This window comes from Salvelinus fontinalis, chromosome 6 (assembly GCF_029448725.1).
Source record: "Salvelinus fontinalis isolate EN_2023a chromosome 6, ASM2944872v1, whole genome shotgun sequence".
NCBI classification, from domain to species: domain Eukaryota; kingdom Metazoa; phylum Chordata; class Actinopteri; order Salmoniformes; family Salmonidae; genus Salvelinus; species Salvelinus fontinalis.
The window spans coordinates 84,491,884-84,514,403 of NC_074670.1; the positions used below are offsets into that span (position 1 = coordinate 84,491,884).

A 22,520-nucleotide genomic window follows, 5' to 3' on the forward strand; every position below is an offset into this window, starting at 1 on the left:
ATAGAGTACACTACCTTGGACTAGGGACCATATAGTACACTACCTTGGACTAGGGACCATATAGTACACTACCTTGGACTAGGGACCATAGAGTACACTACCTTGGACTAGGGACCATAGAGTACACTACCTTGGACTAGGGACCGTAGAGTACACTACCTTGGACTAGGGACCATAGAGCACACTACCTTGGACTAGGGACCATAGAGCACACTACCTTGGACTAGGGACCATAGAGCACACTACCTTGGGGACCATAGTGTACACTACCTTGGACTAGGGACCATAGAGTACACTACCTTGGACTAGGAACCGTAGAGTACACTACCTTGGACTAGGGACCATAGAGTACACTACCTTGGACTAGGAACCGTAGAGTACACTACCTTGACTAGGGACTATAGAGTACACTACCTTGGACTAGGAACCATAGAGTACACTACCTTGGACTAGGGACCATAGAGTACACTACCTTGGACTAGGGACCATAGATTACACTACCTTGGACTAGGGACCATAGAGTACACTACCTTGGACTAGGGACCATAGAGCACACTACCTTGGACTAGGGAACATAGAGTACACTACCTTGAACTAGGGACCATAGAGTACACTACCTTGGACTAGGGACCATAGAGTACACTACCTTGGACTAGGGACCATAGAGTACACTACCTTGACTAGGGACCATAGAGTACACTACCTTGGACTAGGGACCATAGAGTACACTACCTTGGACTAGGGACCATAGAGCACACTACCTTGGACTAGAGACCATAGAGTACAATACCTTGGACTAGGGACCATAGAGTACACTACCTTGAACTAGGGACCATAGAGTACACTACCTTGGACTAGGGACCATAGAGTACACTACCTTGTACTAGGGACCGTAGAGTACACTACCTTGACTAGGGACTATAGAGTACACTACCTTGGACTAGGGACCATAGAGTACACTACCTTGGACTAGGAACTGTAGAGTACACTACCTTGGACTAGGGACCATAGAGTACACTACCTTGGACTAGGAACCGTAGAGTACACTACCTTGGACTAGGGACCATAGAGTACACTACCTTGGACTAGGAACCGTAGAGTACACTACCTTGGACTAGGGACCATAGAGTACACTACCTTGGACTAGGGACCATAGAGTACACTACCTTGGACTAGGGACCATAGAGTACACTACCTTGGACTAGGAACCATAGAGTACACTACCTTGACTAGGGACCATAGAGTACACTACCTTGGACTAGGGACCATAGACTACACTTCCTTGGACTAGGGACCATAGGGTACACTACCTTGGACTAGGGACCATAGAGTACACTACCTTGGACTAGGAACCGTAGAGTACACTACCTTGGACTAGGGACCATAGAGTACACTACCTTGGACTAGGAACAGTAGAGTACACTACCTTGGACTAGGGACCATAGAGTACACTACCTTGGACTAGGGACCATAGAGTACACTACCTTGGACTAGGGACCATAGAGTACACTACCTTGGACTAGGAACCGTAGAGTACACTACCTTGGACTAGGGACCATAGAGTACACTACCTTGGACTAGGGACCATAGAGTACACTACCTTGGACTAGGGACCATAGAGTACACTACCTTGGACTAGGAACCGTAGAGTACACTACCTTGGACTAGGGACCATAGAGTACACTACCTTGGACTAGGGACCATAGAGTACACTATCTTGGACTAGGGACCATAGAGTACACTACCTTGGACTAGGGACCATAGAGTACACTACCTTGGGGACCGTAGAGTACACTACCTTGGACTAGGGACCATAGAGTACACTACCTTGGACTAGGGACCATAGAGTACACTACCTTGGACTAGGGACCATAGAGTACACTACCTTGGACTAGGGACCATAGAGTACACTACCTTGGACTAGGGACCATAGAGTACACTACCTTGGACTAGGGACTATAGAGTACACTACCTTGGACTAGGGACTATAGAGTACACTACCTTGGACTAGGGACCGTAGAGTACACTACCTTGGACTAGGGACCGTAGAGTACACTACCTTGGACTAGGGACCATAGAGTACACTACCTTGGACTAGGGACCGTAGAGTACACTACCTTGGACTAGGGACCATAGAGCACACTACCTTGGACTAGGGACCATAGAGCACACTACCTTGGACTAGGGACCATAGAGCACACTACCTTGGGGACCATAGTGTACACTACCTTGGACTAGGAACCGTAGAGTACACTACCTTGACTAGGGACCATAGAGTACACTACCTTGGACTAGGGACCATAGAGTACACTTCCTTGGACTAGGGACCATAGAGTACACTACCTTGGACTAGGGACCATAGAGTACACTACCTTGGACTAGGAACCGTAGAGTACACTACCTTGACTAGGGACCATAGAGTACACTACCTTGGACTAGGGACCATAGAGTACACTACCTTGGACTAGGGACCATAGAGCACACTACCTTGGACTAGGGACCATAGAGTACACTACCTTGGACTAGGGACCATAGAGTACACTACCTTGGACTAGGGACCATAGAGTACACTACCTTGGACTAGGGACCATAGAGTACACTACCTTGGACTAGGGACCATAGAGTACACTACCTTGGACTAGGGACCGTAGAGTACACTACCTTGGACTAGGGACCATAGTGTGCACTACCTTGGACTAGGGACCATAGAGTACACTACCTTGGACTAGGAACCATAGAGTACACTACCTTGGACTAGGGACCATAGAGTACACTACCTTGGACTAGGGACCATAGAGTACACTACCTTGGACTAGGGACCGTAGAGTACACTACCTTGGACTAGGGACCGTAGAGTACACTACCTTGGACTAGGAACCATAGAGTACACTACCTTGGACTAGGGACCATAGAGTACACTACCTTGGACTAGGGACCGTAGAGTACACTACCTTGGACTAGGAACCATAGAGTACACTACCTTGGACTAGGGACCATAGAGTACACTACCTTGGGGACCGTAGAGTACACTACCTTGGACTAGGAACCATAGAGTACACTACCTTGGACTAGGGACCATAGAGTACACTACCTTGGGGACCATAGAGTACACTACCTTGGACTAGGGACCATAGAGGGGAGGGGCATTTGATTTCCATGGGGGGGGGGAATTTGATTTCCGGGGGGGCTTTTGATCTCCATGGGGGGAGGGGGAAGGAATTTGATTTCCAAGGGGGGGGGGGCATTTGATTTCCGTGGGTGGGGGGGGGGGGGGGCATTTGATTTCCATGGGGGGGGGGGGGGCATTTGATTTCCTGGTGGGCGGGGGTTAGATTTCCATGGGGGGGAGGAATTTGATTTCCAAGGGGGGAGAGGGGGGGGGTGCATTTGATTTTCCATGGGGAGGGGGGGGGGGCAATTGATTTCCATGGGGGGAAATTATTATCAGACTTACTATCAGGCTTACTATCAGGCTTATTATCAGACTTACTATCAGGCTTACTATCAGGCTTACTATCAGACTTACTATCAGGCTTACTATCAGACTTACTATCAGACTTACTATCAGGCTTACTATCAGGCTTACTATCAGACTCACTATCAGACTTACTATCAGACTTACTATCAGACTTACTATCAGACTTACTATCAGACTTACTCAAAACTTGAGACATCTGTGGCATTGTGTTGTGTGACAAAACTGCACATTTTAGAGTGGCCTTTTATTGCCCCCAGCACAAGGTGCACCTGTGTAATGATCATGCTGTTTAATCAGCTTCTTGATATGCCACACCTGTCAGTGGATGGATTATCTTGGCAAAGGAGAAACGCTCACCAACAGAAATGTAAACACATTTGTGCACAACACTTTACATTTCAATATTTTTTTCTTTAACCAGGCAAGTCAGTTAAGAACAAATTCTTATTTACAATGACGGCCTACCCCGACCAAACCCGGACGACGCTGGGCCAATTGTACGCCGCCCTATGGGACTCCAAATCACGGCCGGATGAGGGACTGCAGTGACTGCAGTCTCTGGTTTCAGTGCATGCTGTGTCACATCAGTCCCAAGCCGCTGCAGTTGTCAGGAAGCGCATGCGTTTTAATTTGTTGTCTATCAATTCAGTTCATTCAATACATGATCATACTGGATCACACTGTTTCTTTCCTCACATTGTAGTCATGTATTTATATTATTACTGGTGGGTCTGACTGTGTCCGTTATAGTAACACTCCGTCCACATGGGGGCGCTGTGGCCTGTTGATGGGCTCGCCAGCCGCTGACGCGTCAAACAGAAGAAGGAAGCGATGGAGCGGAACTGAGGTCAGTTTTCCGTGTGTTCGGTCAGGTCAGTGCTTGTTTGTTTTTCTTTACGAGGTTTATCTCGGATTTGCTTATTTAGCTACCAAGCTAGAGTCTTCGGATGAACTAGCACGTGTAGTTAACCAGGCCAGCTAACTAGCTAACTAGGTAGTTATGCTGATCAAACGTGGATGTGTGTTTGTGCATGTGTGAACAAATGTTTTTTAACGTTGTACCTGGGCGACAGAATTTGTCTGAAAATCGGGGTGCAAGAAAATACATTTATAATTCTTAAAAATACATGTTTATCATAACCATTACAGATAACAAGTCTCAATTGCTAATATATATTATTCTGTCAAAAAGTACCATTTAATATTGATTTATTGAAACCTTATCGGTCTGGAAAAAGGCAGTAACCTCAGCAACGTGGGGCTTGTTTGTAGAAGTTTATGGCTGTGCAATGATGTATCCTTGTTTTGTTCCTTTAGCAGACAACACGCTCTTATTTCCAGAGCCCATATCTCAGTCAAGACACCTGTTTTATAGTAAAACCCATGATGTAATATAACAGAATAGAAAGAAGCCATTGCGAAGTGATCCGCATCTTGTGTGTGAAAGTTATTCTCAGCGATCACTTGAAACGGGACTCAATTTGGCGAGTTGAAAGACCATTTTTTCCAGTGTTGCAATCAAAAATCTATCTTTACAATATACAGATGTTAGATTTAGTTTATTCTACCTGTTATTTGGACTTTTCTAAATGAACAATTCCACATTGAACACAGCATGGTGATGAATTACAGACGCAACATCTGTTTGGTGTGTAGGACTAGGCTTAATGATTCTGATTAAAATATGCTCGTTGTCTTTATCTAATCTGTTTTAATATATTTCCAGAACCTGTCTATGTTTAGGCAGGTTACAGCCAAGCCCTGGGCTAACCAATTCTAAATGGCGCCAGCAGTTCGCAAAGTAGCCAAAGCGCAAAAATAGTCGACATGAAATTATTCCGAAACTGCAGCTCGTTGTTGGAACAAACCAATCCATTTTGTTATGTTGGTGTTGAAAACCGTTGTCATTTGGCAAGGAATGTAGCTTGTGTCTCCCATCAGTTAGATACAGAGCCTTCTGAAAGTATTCAGACCCCTTGAATTTCTTCCACATTTTGTTACATTACAGCCTTATTCTAAAATGGATGGGGAAAAATCCCTCAATCTACACACACTACCCCATAATGACATCACACTACCCCATAATGACATCACACTACCCCATAATGACATCACACTACCCCATAATGACATCACAATACCCCATAATGACATCACAATACCCCATAACGACAAAGCTAAAAAAAAAAAAAATTGCAACTGTATTAAATATTTTGAAAATATAACATGTTTACGTTCTAAATAGTATATTGTAAGATGTTCAAAACAGTGGTGGGCGGGAGGGTAGCAAAACTTTCCAGTGGGCATAACCATTCATCTTGAGGGGAGGGGGTGCAAAATGCAATCTGTTAATTATTATATCATATATAAAATGGACAGTATCTATTTTAATAGACTTGCTCAAAACATGACAAATTACCCAATGGATTATGATAACTTTCTCCTAGAAAAGTGGGGGTACAAAAACATTTGTATGCACCCCTATTTAGAAAGTGAGGATGCAGCTGCTCCATTGTTCAGGCATTATGTTAGCTAGCTATCCCCAGTTAGATAATGCTTTGTGACATTACGTTAGCTAAGTGCTGCTCCATTGTTCAGGCATTATGTTAGCTAGCTATCCCCAGTTAGATAATGCTTTGTGACATTACGTTAGCTAAGTGCTGCTCCATTGTTCAGGCATTATGTTAGCTAGCTATCCCCAGTTAGATAATGCTTTGTGACATTACGTTAGCTAAGTGCTGCTCCATTGTTCAGGCATTATGTTAGCTAGCTATCCCCAGTTAGATAATGCTTTGTGACATTACGTTAGCTAAGTGCTGCTCCATTGCTCAGGCATTATGTTAGCTAGCTATCCCCAGTTAGATAATGCTTTGTGACATTACGTTAGCTAAGTGCTGCTCCATTGTTCAGGCATTATGTTAGCTAGCTATCCCCAGTTAGATAATGCTTTGTGACATTACGTTAGCTAAGTGCTGCTCCATTGCTCAGGCATTATGTTAGCTAGCTATCCCCAGTTAGATAATGCTTTGTGACATTACGTTAGCTAAGTGCTGCTCCATTGCTCAGGCGCCTTGTGTGTGTGTTTTCAAATACAATATTGTGTGTAATCACGGGCTATTCTTTGGGTGCTGAAATCAATCGTTTTTTGGTTACTTCATTTTATTTGACATCGAAGCTCCAGTCTGCCTGCACTAGTCGCCGATCAACTCCATGGTAAATCGTAGAGTTCAGTTTAATCGGTTTAATATTGTCTTTGTCTTTTATAGATGGTGCAAATCGGTTAAAAAACGCTGCCACCATGCTGGGGACGACAACACGGGGAGACTGAGATTCCCTTATCGCTTCCGATGTTTCCAACATCCCGTCTTTTTATTTTAAGACGTTCCTGGATTATTCTCATCGGTGGTACCTGACACAGTCGAGGGATGCAAAACATCCTGAAGAAGACTAAAGCCTCTGAACAGGAACAGGAAGTCCCTCCTGCCAGTAAGGAGGATCAAATGGATGGCCACCAATTGACGGGAGAGAAAAGGAACAACTTCCTGAACATAAAGAGCAAACAGTGACAGAGTTGGAGAAAGAGAGAAAAGAGAGGAAGAAACATAAAAAGCAAAAGAAGAAAGAGAAGCGAATGGAGGTACCAGATCCTGACGAACGAACTGAAGAGAGAACTAAGAAAAAGTCAAACAAGATTCACACACAACGAGACGAGGCAATGAGTAGCTGGAAGAAAAACAAAACCCGTAATGACAGAGAGACCAAAGAGGGGATGGACAGTGGCCTCTCAGCGTCTGCAGTAGATGTCTCAGATGTAAGGGTGCCAGAGGAGGCCAGAAAGAGTAAGAAGAAGCACAAGAACAAACAAACGAAGCTTGAAGAGGGAGCGGAAAGCCGTCAGACAGTTTTAAGATTAGATGATCCTGAAATCATAGAACTATACACTGAAGCGGTTGAGGGAGGGGAAAATGTGGTAACGGAGGTACAGAAGAAAGTAAAGGAGAAGAGGAAACGAAAGAAGGAAATAGTTGGAGAGATTCAACTGAACATTTGTCCAGATGAAACAGAGCTCCCAGGTATTCTAGAACAACCTGGGAGAAAATGGAAAACAACATCGAGGCTGAAAACACAACCAGATGGAGGGGCTGTAGAGGGCAGCAGGAGAAAGAGACAACCAGATGGAGGGGCTGTAGAGGGCAGCAGGAGAAAGAGACAACCAGATGGAGGGGCTGTAGAGGGCAGCAGGAGAAAGAGACAACCAGATGGAGGGGCTGTAGAGGGCAGCAGGAGAAAGAGACAACCAGATGGAGGGGCTGTAGAGGGCAGCAGGAGAAAGAGACAACCAGATGGAGGGGCTGTAGAGGGCAGCAGGAGAAAGAGACAACCAGATGGAGGGGCTGTAGAGGGCAGCAGGAGAAAGAGACAACCAGATGGAGGGGCTGTAGAGGGCAGCAGGAGAAGAAAGAGACAACCAGATGGAGGGGCTGTAGAGGGCAGCAGGAGAAAGAGACAACCAGATAGAGGGGCTGTAGAGGGCAGCAGGAGAAAGAGACAACCAGATGGAGGGGCTGTAGAGGGCAGCAGGAGAAAGAGACAACCAGATGGAGGGGCTGTAGAGGGCAGCAGGAGAAGAAAGAGACAACCAGATGGAGGGGCTGTAGAGGGCAGCAGGAGAAAGAGACAACCAGATAGAGGGGCTGTAGAGGGCAGCAGGAGAAAGAGACAACCAGATGGAGGGGCTGTAGAGGGCAGCAGGAGAAAGAGACAACCAGATGGAGGGGCTGTAGAGGGCAGCAGGAGAAAGAGACAACCAGATGGAGGGGCTGTAGAGGGCAGCAGGAGAAAGAGACAACCAGATGGAGGGGCTGTAGAGGGCAGCAGGAGAAGAAAGAGACAACCAGATGGAGGGGCTGTAGAGGGCAGCAGGAGGAGAAAGAGACAACCAGATAGAGGGGCTGTAGAGGGCAGCAGGAGAAGAAAGAGACAACGCTGCAGAGAGTCCGACACGGGAATGGACAGTGTCCCCTCTAAGTCTGACAACAGGACTCCTGATGCTGCACCAGAATCTGAGACCGGGGAAGATGGCCCCCATACAACCACGGTTGAGACAAGCACCCAACACCGTAGACGCATCCAAAACGATAAAGCTCTCAGGTCAGTAGAAAGGAACCTCGTACACTTGTTCTAAGAGTGAATCTAGCATATTCTGAAGAGTGATTTCCCTTATTGGTGGTAGTGAACATAACCTTTGACCGTAGGATTTGCTGGTGAAAACCAGAGCTCTGTGAATCATTGTGCTGTCTACCAGAGTTTCATCTGAAACATCTTCCTGTGCAGAGACGAGGCATTTCTGTCCTGCCCTGTCAACTCAAGAGGTTTCAAAAACAGATGTTTTAGATGTTATTTAGATATTTCTCCCCTCTCTGTGTTACAGTGAAAAAGAATGGAGGGCTATGATTGAGCTCCAAGAGTTTGTTCCCAATGTTGCGTCTCTGTCTGTTTTGAGGATCAGAGTGATGATCAAGTATGATCTTGATCGATTCAAGGAATTCCGAAGACAAGGTAGGTTTATTCTTTAAACCCTCGTGGTGCTTATCGTAGGATGATGTAGCTAACTTGTCCACATGTAAGCTATGTTATGTAACATGTTACTGTGTTGATGTTTGAGAAATTGATTGACTTCTGGGGGGAAAAGAAAAATTGTGATTTCTTTTCTCCCTTAACACATGAATCCACATTCAGTGTTTGGCCCGCTGACTAAATGTGACATCATTTAGACCCAGTAGGTTAAACCAGGGCTCCAGACTGACATCATTTAGACCCAGTAGGTTAAACCAGGGCTCCAGACTGACATCATTTAGACCCAGTGGGTTAAACCAGGGCTCCAGACTGACATCATTTAGACCCAGTAGGTTAAACCAGGGCTCCAGACTGACATCATTTAGACCCAGTAGGTTAAACCAGGGCTCCAGACTGACATCATTTAGACCCAGTAGGTTAAACCAGGGCTCCAGACTGACATCATTTAGACCCAGTGGGTTAAACCAGGGCTCCAGACTGACATCATTTAGACCCAGTAGGTTAAACCAGGGCTCCAGACTGACATCATTTAGACCCAGTAGGTTAAACCAGGGCTCCAGACTGACATCATTTAGACCCAGTAGGTTAAACCAGGGCTCCAGACTGACATCATTTAGACCCAGTAGGTTAAACCAGGGCTCCTGACTGACATCATTTAGACCCAGTAGGTTAAACCAGGGCTCCAGACTGACATCATTTAGACCCAGTAGGTTAAACCAGGGCTCCAGACTGACATCATTTAGACCCAGTAGGTTAAACCAGGGCTCCAGACTGACATCATTTAGACCCAGTAGGTTAAACCAGGGCTCCAGACTGACATCATTTAGACCCAGTAGGTTAAACCAGGGCTCCAGACTGACATCATTTAGACCCAGTAGGTTAAACCAGGGCTCCAGACTGACATCATTTAGACCCAGTAGGTTAAACCAGGGCTCCAGACTGACATCATTTAGTCACGTTTTGACACCCTAAAGCCGTCTGTATACGGTAAGATTTAGACTTTGATGTGACAGTTACATCTTTTTATTTATTTGTCTCATTGGTGTGAGCTGCACAATCTACATCACCTGACTCAAGCTGTCCTTTGTGTGTGAGCCCTAGGTTACCGCTCTAGCCTGGAGCCCTAGGTTACCGCGCTAGCCTGGAGCCCTAGGTTACCGCGCTAGCCCGGAGCCCTAGGTTACCGCGCTAGCCCGGAGCCCTAGGTTACCGCGCTAGCCCGGAGCCCTAGGTTACCGCGCTAGCCCGGAGCCCTAGGTTACCGCGCTAGCCCGGAGCCCTAGGTTACCGCGCTAGCCCGGAGCCCTAGGTTACCGCGCTAGCCCGGAGCCCTAGGTTACCGCGCTAGCCCGGAGCCCTAGGTTACCGCGCTAGCCCGGAGCCCTAGGTTACCGCGCTAGCCCGGAGCCCTAGGTTACCGCGCTAGCCCGGAGCCCTAGGTTACCGCGCTAGCCCGGAGCCCTAGGTTACCGCGCTAGCCCGGAGCCCTAGGTTACCGCGCTAGCCCGGAGCCCTAGGTTACCGCGCTAGCCCGGAGCCCTAGGTTACCGCGCTAGCCCGGAGCCCTAGGTTACCGCGCTAGCCCGGAGCCCTAGGTTACCGCGCTAGCCCGGAGCCCTAGGTTACCGCGCTAGCCCGGAGCCCTAGGTTACCGCGCTAGCCCGGAGCCCTAGGTTACCGCGCTAGCCCGGAGCCCTAGGTTACCGCGCTAGCCCGGAGCCCTAGGTTACCGCGCTAGCCCGGAGCCCTAGGTTACCGCGCTAGCCCGGCGCCCTAGGTTACCGCGCTAGCCCGGAGCCCTAGGTTAAGCCTCTGTGGAATCTTCTGTCTTTTCCAGGCATTTCCCTGCGAACTGGACGATACAGCGCACAGGAGAACAAACAACTGATGAGTAACATAAAAGACTTCCTGGCTCTCACAGGGATTGAGAATGCTGCTAAACTCTTCCATACAAAGCGCTTCAAAGACGAACTGACACAAATCCAGAGGTTGAAGAGTCATCACAGGTTCCCTGAAAGAATAGGTGCGGTGTATTCTAGCCAGCTTCATAACGATAACAGATAAAGTTTCATCCCCACATTTATATCCCTGTCTTTAGCATAAATAAGTAGGCTAAGGGATTTCCTAGAAAACTGATCTCCTCTCCCTAACCTGTTGCAGCTGAAGGAATCCCAAGGCCTTGGCATAAGGTCTATAGTCGTGGTGGGAGGAAAATGTTTGATGGTAGCAGCTACAAGGGCAGGTAAGACTGGGCTAGTTACTTTAAGGATCTGACAACGCTAATAATGGCCTTTGACTGTGTACTAAAGTATAGTGATATTGAATTGGAACTACCAACTGTGCTGTTTCTCCTGACACGAAGGTCGTTATACTGTGGCTTTTTACAGACTTATTACTTGAATGTTTCTATGAATTTTTAGACGAAGGTTCAGCGAAGATGAACTTTACTCTTTGAAAAAACTGCAGACGTTGCACGGCAACAATTGGGTGAAGATCTCGCAGTTGACTGGCCGGAGTGAAACGCCCCTCAGGAAGCGTTTTTCTCAGATGTGTAAGTCATTAGGAACTTGAATCAAATATAATGACTAGAGGTCGACCGATTATGATTTTTCAACTCCGATTCCGATACCGATTATTGGAGGACCAAAAAATTAAATTCCTTGCTCAGAACGTGAGAACATATGAAAGTTGGTGGTTCCTTTTAACATGAGTCTTCAATATTCCCAGGTAAGAAGTTTTAGGTTGTAGTTAATATAGGAATTATTGGACTATTTCTCTCTATACGATTTGTATTTCATATACCTTTGACTATTGGATGTTCTTATAGGCACTTTAGTATTGCCAGTGTAACAGTATAGCTTCCGTCCCTCTCCTCGCTCCTACCTGGGCTCGAACCAGGAACACATCGACAACAGCCACCCTCGAAGCAGCGTTACCCATGCAGAGCAAGGGGAACAACTACTCCAAGTCTCAGAGCGAGTGACGTTTGAAACGCTATTAGCGCGCACCCCGCTAACTAGCAAGCCATTTCACATTGGTTACACCAGCCTAATCTCGGGAGTTGATGGGCTTGAAGTCATAAACAGCGCAATGCTTGAAGCACAACGAAGAGCTGCTGGCAAAACCCAGGAAAGTGCTGTTTGAATGAATGCTTACGAGCCTGCTGCTGCCTACCACCGCTCAGTCAGACTGCTCTATCAAATCATAGACTTAGTTATAACATAATAACACACAGAAATACGAGCCTTTGGTCATTAATATGGTCGAATCCGTAAACTATCATCTCGAAAACAAAAAGTTTATTCTTTCAGTGAAATATGGAACCGTTCCGTATTTTATCTAACGGGTGGCATCCATCAGTCTAAATATTCCTGTTACATTGCACAACCTTCAATGTTATGTCATAATTACGTACAATTCTGGCAAATTAGGCGGCCCAAGCTGTTGCATATACACTGACTCTGTGTGCAATGAACGCAAGAGAAGTGACACAATTTCACCTGGTTAATATTGCCTGCTAACCTGGATTTCTTTTAGCTAAATATGCATGTTTAAAAATATATACTTCTGTGTAGAAAGGCATTGATGTTTATGGTTAGGTACACGTTGGAGCTACGATACGCACCGCATCGATTATATGCAACGCAGGACAGGCTAGATAAACTAGTAATATCATCAACCATGTGTAGTTAACTAGTGATTATGATTGATTGATTGTTTTTTTATAAGATAAGTTTAATGCTAGCTAGCAACTTACCTTGGCTTCTTACTGCATTCGCGTAACAGGCAGGCTCCTCGTGGAGTGCAATGTAATCAGGTGGTTAGAGCGTTGGACTAGTTAACTGTAAGGTTGCAAGATCGATTCCCTGAGATGACAAGGCGAAAATCTGTCGTTCTGCCCCTGAACGAGGCAGTTAACCCACCGTTCCTAGACAGTCATTGAAAATAAGAATGTGTTCTTGACTGACTTGTTAAATAAAGATTAAATAAAGGTGTAAAAAAAAATCTGCCAAATCGGTGTCCAAAAATACCGATTTCCGATTGTTATGAAAACTTGAAGTCAGCCCTAATTAATCGGCCGTTCCGATTAACGGGTCGACCTCTAATAATGACTCTTGATCCTTACCTGACATCCTGCTTCACTTCTTTTGGGGACATTTTGTTACCAGCGTTGTCTGAACAACGGTCCCTCTTTGTTTGGTGTGTGTGTTTTTCAGTCGCAAACTTAGGTTCTTGGAGCGAAGAAGAACTGAAGAGACTCATGGAAGCTGTTCGAGACCACCTGCTGGGACAGGTGGAGCCTGGCAGAGGACATGCCACCATCAGGAAAGACAAGCTGTACAACAACATCCCCTGGACAGATGTATGCCGGAGGGTTAGGACACGCCACCGGGACCAGTGTAGAATGAAATGGTTGGTACTACAGAGTTTCATGGTTAACTGCTGCAAAAAATACAATAAAAATGGCTGACATTTTCACAGTGAAAAATAATTATGCATAGTGCAGAAATTACCGTAAAATACATTATGATCTTCCAGGGTGATTTAATTTGAAACTTTTCTTCAACAATGTGCTTTATAAAGAAATTGGTATTCATGTATCGCTCACTAATCTTTCATGGACAGACTGGAAACATAAATTGTACCGTAGAATCTGTCAAGAGACTATTGGATGTGTCAGACTAACAGTGAAATGCTGACTGAGGGGTTCTTATCCAACCATGCAGAGTTAAAGATAAAATAGACATAGTGACACAAGGAGTAAATACTCAGTGAATAACTATAATGAGTAAAAATAACATGGTTATATACAGGAAGTAGAAAATAACATGGCTATATACAGGAAGTAGAAAATAACATGGCTATATACAGGAAGTAGAAAATAACATGGCTATATACAGGGAGTAGAAAATAACACGGCTATATATAGGAAGTAGAAAATAACATGGCTATATACAGGTAATAGAAAATAACACGGCTATATACAGGAAGTAGAAAATAACACGGCTATATACAGGAAGTAGAAAATAACACGGCTATATACAGGAAGTAGAAAATAACACGGCTATATACAGGAAGTAGAAAATAACACGGCTATATACAGGAAGTAGAAAATAACATGGCTATATACAGGAAGTAGAAAATAACATGGCTATATACAGGAAGTAGAAAATAACATGGCTATATACAGGGAGTAGAAAATAACACGGCTATATATAGGAAGTAGAAAATAACATGGCTATATACAGGTAATAGAAAATAACACGGCTATATACAGGAAGTAGAAAATAACACGGCTATATACAGGAAGTAGAAAATAACACGGCTATATACAGGTAATAGAAAATAACACGGCTATATACAGGAAGTAGAAAATAACATGGCTATATACAGGAAGTAGGAAATAACACGGCTATATACAGGTAATAGAAAATAACACGGCTATATACAGGAAGTAGAAAATAACACGGCTATATACAGGTAATAGAAAATAACACGGCTATACACAGGAAGTAGGAAATAACACGGCTATATACAGGAAGTAGAAAATAACACGGCTATACACAGGAAGTATGAAATAACACGGCTATATACAGGAAGTAGAAAATAACACGGCTATATACAGGAAGTAGAAAATAACACGGCGGGGGCCTCCCGGGTGGCGCAGTGCTAACTGCGCCACCAGAGTCTCTGGGTTCGCCCCCAGGCTCTGTCGCAGCCGGCCGCGACCGGGAGGTCCGTGGGGCGACGCACAATTGGCATAGCTTCGTCCGGGTAAGGGAGGGTTTGGCCGGTAGGGATTTCCTTGTCTCATCGCGCTCCAGCGACTCCTGTGGCGGGCTGGGCGCAGTGCGTGCTAACCAAGGGGGCCAGGTGCACGGTGTTTCCTCCGACACATTGGTGCGGCTGGCTTCCGGGTTGGAGGCGCGCTGTGTTAATCAATCAATTTTCAATCAATTTTATTTTATATAGCCCTTCGTACATCAGATAATATCTCGAAGTGCTGTACAGAAACCCAGCCTAAAACCCCAAACAGCTAGAATGCAGGTGTAGAAGCACGGTGGCTAGGAAAAACTCCCTAGAAAGGCCAAAACCTAGGAAGAAACCTAGAGAGGAACCAGGCTATGAGGGGTGGCCAGTCCTCTTCTGGCTGTGCCGGGTGGAGATTATAACAGAACTATGCCAAGATGTTCAAAAATATTCATAAGTGACAAGCATGGTCAAATAATAATCTTGAATAATTTTCAGTTGGCTTTTCATAGCTGATCATTAAGAGTTGAAAAACAACAGGTCTGGGACAGGTGGCGGATCCATAACCGCAGGCAGAACAGCTGAAACTGGAATAGCAGCAAGGCCAGGCGGACTGGGGACAGCAAGGAGTCACCACGGGCGGCAGTCCCGACGCATGGTCCTAGGGCCCAGGTCCTCCGAGAGAAAGAAAGAGAGAAGGAGAAAATTAGAGAGAGCCAAGATTTTCAAAATGTTCATAAATGACAAGCATGGTCAAATAATAATCAGGAATAAATCTCAGTTGGCTTTTCATAGCCGATCATTAAGAGTTGAAAACAGCAGGTCTGGGACAGGTAGGGGTTTCGTAACCGCAGGCAGAACAGTTAAAGTTAAAGAAGCAGTGCGGCTTGGTTGGGTTGTGCTTCGGAGGACGCATGACTTTCGACCTTCGTCTCTCCCGAGCCCGTACGGGAGTTGTAGCGATGAGACAAGATAGTAATTACTAGCGATTGGATACCACGAAAATTGGGGAAAAAGGGGATAAAATTTAAAAAAAAAAAAATAATAATAATAATCAAAATAACACGGCTATATACAGGAAGTAGAAAATAACACGGCTATATACAGGAAGTAGAAAATAACACGGCTATACAGTCCACTGGGAAAATATTAACTTTTTTTCTAAAATGGATTAAATAAATGAAAATATCAATCTATATATACAATAAAATTCAGACATTTTTGCGAAAATAATGAAAACCTTTTTTACATAAGAATTCAGACCCTTTGCTATGAGACTCAAAATTGAGCTCAGGTGCATCCTGTTTCCATTGATCATCCTTGAGATGTTTCTATAACTTGATTGTGCAACAACACATCTGCCACGCTGATCCTCAACACGGGGGCCCCTCAGGGGTGTGTACTTAGTCCCCTCCTGTACTCCCTGTTCACCCACGACTGCGTGGCCAAACACGACTCCAACACCATCATTAAGTTAGCTGACAACACAACAGTGGTAGCCTGATCTCCGACAACGATGAGACAGCCTATAGGGATGAGGTTAGAGACCTGGCAGTGTGGTGCCAGGACAACAGCCTCTCCCTCAACATGAGCAAGACAAAAGAGCTGATCGTCGACTACAGGAAAAGGAGGACCGAACACGCCCCCATTATCATCGACGGGGCTGTAGTGGAGCGGGTCGAAAGTTTCAAGTGACTTGGTGTCCACATCACCAACGAACTATCATGGTCCAAACACATCAAGACAGTCGTGAAGAGGGCACGACAACACCTCTTCCCCCTCAGGAGGCTGAAAAGATTTGGCATGGGTCCCCAGATCCTCAAAAGGTTCTACAGCTGCACCATCGAGAGCATCCTGACCGGTTGCATCACCGCCTGGTATGGCAACTGCTCGGCCTCCAATCGCAATTCGCTACAGAGGGTAGTGTGTACGGCCCAGTACATCACTGGGGCCAAGCTTCCTGCCATCCAGGACCTCTATACCAGGCGGTGTCAGAGGAAGGCCTAAAACATTGTCAGACTCCAGTCACCCAAGTCATAGACTGTTCTCTCTGCTACCGCGCGGCAATTGGTACCAGAGCACCAAATCTAGGACCAAAAGGCTCCTTAACAGCTTCTGCCATGAGACTGCTGAACAATTAGTCAAATGGCCACCTGGACTATGGACTATTTACATTGACTCCCCCCTTTCTTGAACTGCATTGTTGGTTAAGGGCTTGTAAGTAAGCAGTTGTTGAATTCGGCGCATGTGACAAATAAAGTTTGATTATAAATGATTTGGAAAGGCATACACCTGTCTATATATAAGGTCCCACAGGGCCTTGGTCAGAGAGGTGACCAATAACCCGATGGTCCCTCTGACAGAGCTCCAGAGTTCCTCTGTGGAGAAGGGAGAACCTTCCAGAAGGACAACCATCTCTGCAGCACTCCACCAATCAGGCCTTTATGGTAGAGTGGCCAGACAGTAAAAGGCACATGACAGCCCGCTTGGAGTTTGACAAAAGGCACCTAAAGGACACTCAGACCATGAGAAACAAGATTCTCTGGTCTGATGAAACCAAGATTGAACTCTTTGGCCTGAATGCCAAGTGTCACATCTGGAGGAGACCTGGCACCATCCCTACGGTGAAGCATGGTGGTGGCAGCATCATGCTGTGGGGATGTTTTTCAGCGGCAGGGACTGGAAAACTTGTCGGGATCGAGGGAAAGATGAACAGAGAGATCCTTGATGAAAACCTGCTCCAGAGCAACCAGGACCTCAGACTCGAGCAAAGGTTTGCCTTCCAACAGGACAACGACCTTAAGCACACAGCCAAGACAACGCAGGAGTGGCTTCGGGACAAGTCTGAATGTCCTTGAGTGGCCCAGCCAGAGCCCGGATTTGATCCCAATCTAACATCTGTGGAGAGACCTGAAAATAACTGTGCAGAGACGCTCCCCATCCAACCTGACAGAGCTTGAGAGGATCTGCAGAGAAGAATGGGATACATTTCTAAAAAAGCTATTTTTGCCTTGTCATTATGGGATATTATGTGTAGTCCAGGGGGGGGGGGGGGGGTTTAAAGTAATTTTAGTATAAGGCTGTAAGGTAACAATGTGGAAAAAGTCAAGGGGTCTGAATACCTTCCGTATGCACTGTACGTCAAACTTCTGCCATAGCCAGTTGGCAAGTATGCCAATATTTCTCTTTTGCCAGTCAACCTTATGGAAATGGCACTGTTAAGATTCTATGTGACTTATGTTATGCAGGGAAATTAGCAGAAATTATTAATATATCTTACACAATGTTAGTTGTTAGTTAACCCAGATGAATTGCTCGCTAAACTCTAGTTAAATAGTCGTCTCGTTAATAACTCAAACTGTTCTTTTGCACGTTGCACAATTCTTGCACTATGACAATGTCTCCCTTGTTTTGTTTCCAGAAGCGTTCAGATTCAGAACATTGTCTTTTGAGACGTCTCTTCTCCTGTTTCCAGGTTGGGTGTTATGGCACACAAAATGACACATGGACAACCAGTATTCAGCGGAGGTGTGAAAACTGTAAAGGCTAAAGTGGATTTGATCAAAGCGTGAGTCATGTGAAGATTTTTTAATTCAATATATGCTATTGTAGAATTGTTTAGTTTATTTTCTTTGGAAGATTTATTAGCCCAGTGTAGTGACTTACTAATGTGGTGTACTTTTGCCAATGTTGATTCAATGTCATTTTGACCTTTCAGGTTGAACGCAATGCAGGTGGAAGATGCAACAGATATTGACTGGGAAGAAATTGCTCACACAATTGGGTAAGTGGGTTTTATTATACACAGATTCTACTTTGTTTTAGACAATGTTGTATTTTTATTATAAATGACATTTTCAGTGACAGAGGTTTGTATTATGTTAGTATTTACGTTTCGATTCTCAAATCTCTTGACACAACGCAGATGTTTTAATTGTCTACGAACTCGGTCGATAACCGTCAAAGAAAGGGGGATCTGTAGAGTACAAGCACAGCCTTTGTTTCCTGTCTTCTAGAAGTGAGGAGTACAACTGCACATGGCAGGGTCATTGTGGTTTATGTGTGTGGGAATGCAGTGTTATGTGCTAACATTTCTTTCATGTCCAAAGGGGTGTGACTCCTTGCTACGTGCAGATGCACTACCACAAGCTGAAAGTAGCCAAAGTGCCATTGAGACAGAGCATGTCTTTCTGTGGTAGGTACAAGCTGAAAGTAGCCAAAGTGCCATTGAGACAGAGCATGTCTTTCTGTGGTAGGTACAAGCTGAAAGTAGCCAAAGTGCCATTGAGACAGAGCATGTCTTTCTGTGGTAGGTACAAGCTGCTGTCATACACACAGTTTACAATCCCTATGTGTTTTAGGTTGGAGGTTTTTAGAATAGTTGAGTCCAAGTCACTATGATCAGTGTTCCGGTGACATCACTTCCAAGGGACAGGAAGTTTAACCTTTCAGTGATACCCATCCCGGATCCGGGAGCATCCTCATATAAAAGCTGACTAGCATAGCATAGCCTAGCCTAACGGGACAGGAATATCATATAATATAGTTTCATGAAATCACAAGTCCAATACAGCAAATGAAAGATAAACATCTTGTGAATCCAGCCATCATTTCTGATTTTTAAAATGTTTTACAGCGAAAACACAATATGTATTTCTATTTGCTAACCACAATAGCCAAAAACACAACGCCATGTTTTCACCATGTTTCCACCGCAAAGGTAGCTTTCACAAAACCCAGAAATAGAGATAAAATTAATCACTAACCAAGAACAACTTCATCAGATGACAGTCTTATAACATCATGTTATACAATACATTTATGTTTTGTTCGAAAATGTGCATATTTATAGCTACAAATCCTGGTTTTACATTGCAGCCACCATCACAAATAGCACCAAAGCAGCCAGAATAATTACTGAGAGCAACGTGAAATACATAAATACTCATCATAAAACATTTATGAAAAATACATGGTGTACAGCAAATGAAATATAAACATCTTGTGAATCCAGCCAATATTTCCGATTTTAAGTGTTTTACAGCGAAAACACAATATAGAATTATATTAGCTTACCACAATAGCCAAACACACAAAGGCATTTATTCACCGCCAACATAGCTTTCGCAAAAACCAGCTATAGATATAAAATTAATCACTAACCTTTGGACAACTTCATCAGATGACAGTCTTATAACATCATGTTATACAATACATTTATGTTTTGTTAGAAAATGTGCATATTTAGAGGTACAAATCCTGGTTTTACATTGTGAATACGTAGCCACAATACGCCAAAATGTCCAGAGATATTTTGGACATTCACCTAATCTAACCAAAGAACTCATCATAAACTTTACATAAAAATACTTGTTGTATGGCAAATGAAAGATACACTGGCTCTTAATGCAACCGCTGTGTTAGATTTTTAAAATAACTTTACCACAACATACAGCATGCATTATTGTGAGACAGCGCTCACCTATTCTCCGCCGTGTTGGAGTCAACATATTACACAGAAATACGAAATAACATCATAAATGTTGTCTTACTTTTGCTGAGCTTCCATCAGAATGTTGTGCAAGGAGTCCTAGGTCCAGAATAAATCGTTGTTTGGTTTTAGAATGTCCATTTCTTCTGTCGAATTTGGCTAGCATTGTGGAGCGCACGTGTCCATCATCTCTTGACACATGGAACGAAAAATTCCGAATAAACTGGTCAAACTCGGTTGAAAATCCTACTTTATGATGTTCTTCTCATATGTATCCAATAAAATGAGAGCCGGAGCAATTCGTCGTGTATACCGAACGCTTTTCAGAAGACAATGTGAGGTTCCCCGGCACGCAGATGAAAACTGACAAAAGGGCGGACCTGTCACTCCAAAAGCTCTTATTCGGCCTCACATCAAGCTAGACACCCCATTCAACCTTCCACTGCCTGTTGACATCTAGTGGAAGGCGTATGAAGTGCATACAGATCGATAAATAAAAGCCAGTTGAATAGGCAGGCCCTGACACAGAGCCTCGTTTTCAGATTTTTCACTTCCTATATGGAAGTTTGCTGCCAAATGAGTTCTGTTTTACTCACAGATATAATTCAAACGGCTTTAGAAACTTCAGAGTGTTTTCTATCCAATAGTAATGATAATATGCATATTGTATGATCTAGAATAGAGTACGAGGCCGTTTAAATTGGGCACGATTCTTTTCCAAAGTGAAAACAGCGCCCCCCTATTCACAAGAAGATAAGCTAGCTCCATTTTGACTGCATGTTCTAAACCTCCTATTCATCTCCAGCACTATACAAGTCCACATATGTGTAAATGACGTGTTTCTACATTCGGAAAGAGATGAAAACCTACAAAGAAAATGCCGCGTGTCATCACATGTAACAACACTGATTGCCCTCCCAAAAAATGTGGAAATCCCCTTCAAATATAATGATGCTTTGAGGAAGAATCTTGTTGTTTTCTGGACACATTTACTAATTTCATGTATATGTGTTTTACTTTCAGAGATCATTGATTTCCTGTACAGTAGTGTTCTGCCCAAGTTTGAAGTGCTCCTCCGACACAGTCAGACTGAGTCAGGGGAGACCGAGTCCAGAGATCTCCACCAGGTTCAGACTGAGTCAAGGGAGACTGAGTCCAGAGACGATCCACAAGAGCTCTTCCTGCTCTCAGAGATCTTTGAAAATGAGGACGACTGAGATTATTACAGCGAGGTTCAGAACAGTTGATTATCAATCATTTTTATCTCTGCAAGCTTTATTTTTTAATGTTATTTCAAAGGCAGCTTTTGAAAAGAGTCATTTGGATGTAGACGGTGAAAATCTATTGAATGATCCTGAACATGCTGGTTAGGAGTTTTCCTTCTCTGAAATTCCCTGATACAGAAGTCCTGGATGCTTTGTTAACATTAGACGTGATTACACCCCCAGGGGCTGAGCATCTGGAGCCTGGTCTGCTTATGTGTGCAGCCACCCCTTATTGCTTTGTTAACATTAGACATGATTACACCCCCAGGGGCTGAGCATCTGGAGCCTGGTCTGCTTATGTGTGCAGCCACCCCTTATTCCTGCATCAGTAGCCCATATTTTTAATGTAACATTGTTATCAGGAAGTATTAAAAGAACATGGACGTATGTGCCCACACTTCATAAGGACGGTAGTGACTTACTCACTTTTCAACACTTCCTTGTTTAGCTGAGATTCTTGAATCCTTGATCAATGTACAACTCAATGTACAACTCTGGTCCCGTGTGGCTCAGTTGGTAGAGCATGGCGCTTGCAACGCCAGGGTTGTGGGTTCAATTCCCACGGGGGGACCAGGGTTCAATTCCCACGGGGGGGACCAGGATGAATATGTATGAACTTTCCAATTTGTAAGTCGCTCTGGATAAGAGCTTCTGCTAAATGACTTAAATGTAAATGTTTGTTCTTTTTTAAAAATCTGATAATTGTATTCTTATTATAAACCAATCAGGGTTTTAGCCCTGGTTATAATACTACCACTGCAACTACGCTAGTTGTTAATTATCTTGTCGATGCCTGGGATGCTGAAAAGATCTGTGCTGCCTTGTTCATTGACCTGTCAAAGACGTTCGATACTGTTGATCATTCTGTTTTACTGAAGAAATGATCAAGAGTCGTCCTGGGATATACAGCCTGTTCAGAGTCTGCAACACCACTAAGCAAGCGGCACCATGAAGATCA

At 44.4% G+C, this 22,520-nt stretch overlaps 1 long non-coding RNA gene and 1 pseudogene across 1 annotated transcript; one reads left to right on the forward strand and one right to left on the reverse strand.

The window, feature by feature from the left end:
• Positions 1 to 4,325: 4,325 nt before the first annotated feature.
• LOC129858561 (transcription termination factor 1-like) lies at positions 4,326 to 22,315 on the forward strand (annotated as a pseudogene).
• Positions 13,581 to 18,287, reverse strand: LOC129858564 (uncharacterized). The gene is made up of 2 exons (XR_008760058.1): positions 18,087 to 18,287; positions 13,581 to 18,006 (listed from the first exon to the last, which is right to left on the reverse strand). It is a non-coding gene; the product is annotated as an uncharacterized LOC129858564 (long non-coding RNA).
• Positions 22,316 to 22,520: the final 205 nt, after the last annotated feature.